Source organism: Nematolebias whitei, chromosome 7 (assembly GCF_014905685.2).
Source record: "Nematolebias whitei isolate Nwh7 chromosome 7, NemWhi1, whole genome shotgun sequence".
Classification (NCBI taxonomy): Eukaryota; Metazoa; Chordata; class Actinopteri; order Cyprinodontiformes; family Rivulidae; genus Nematolebias; species Nematolebias whitei.
Genome location: NC_056504.1, coordinates 35,505,679 through 35,506,570, shown reverse-complemented (window position 1 = coordinate 35,506,570; position 892 = coordinate 35,505,679). Strand labels below are relative to the sequence as shown.

The following is an 892-nucleotide window of genomic DNA, read 5'->3' as shown; positions in this document are numbered from 1 at the left end:
GTCAGCCCTCAATTGGTTCAGATCTTACCTCACTGACAGATCCTTTTGTGTCTCCATCAAGGATTTTAGTTCCGCAGAGCTTAAATGAGGGGTTCCGCAGGGGTCCATCCTGGGTCCATCCTGGGTCCTCTCCTATTCTCTCTATACCTGCTGCCGCTTGGTGCTATTTTCCGGAAACACAACAAGCCTTTCCACTTCTATGCCGATGGCTGTCAAATTTACTTTCCCCTAAGACACAATGGTACATGTTCTATTCAACCTTTGCTCGGCTGCCTGGCTGACATCAGGGACTGGATGGCTTTAAACTTTTTTCATTCGTTCAACCTTTATTTAGACAGGTAAATCCCATTGAGCCTCGAGGACTCATTTACAAGAGAGACCTGATTAACTTGAAACTTCTTAAGTTTCAATGAAAAGAAGTCTGATGTCATGTTGTTCCCTCCCAATGACACGATCACAAACCATTGCATCGACCTCTCTGCTCTAACTCTGTCAGAAAAACAGAGTCACTAATCTGGGCGTTATAATGGACCCTTCCCTGAAACTTAACAGTCATGTAAACATGATTGTTAAATCATGTTTCTTCCAACTGAGGCGGCTGTCTAAACTGAAGCCCATATTGTCCAAAAATAACCTGGAGACAGTAATACATGCATTCATTACATCTAGGCTTGATTACTGCAATTCGCTCCTGTTTGGTATCAGTCAGACCTCCATTGCACGACTACAACTGGTCCAGAATGCAGCAGCCCGGTTTTTAACCAGTACAGGCAAAAGAGAGCACATTACACCAGTTTTGGCCTCACTGCACTGGTTACCGGTTCACTTTCGAATCCAGTTCAAAATACTCCTGTATGTCTACAAATCACTGAACAGTTCTCTCTCCCCCCCC

The 892-nt window shown here is 44.4% G+C and overlaps 1 protein-coding gene across 1 annotated transcript in view; it reads left to right on the top strand.

Annotated features, from left to right (window-relative positions):
- The window catches only part of snta1 (syntrophin, alpha 1), a gene marked incomplete at its 3' end in the record, with an annotated part of 45,376 nt that overhangs the window by 13,171 nt on the left and 31,313 nt on the right, over positions 1-892 (top strand). The gene's annotated exons all lie outside the window — the stretch shown is intronic.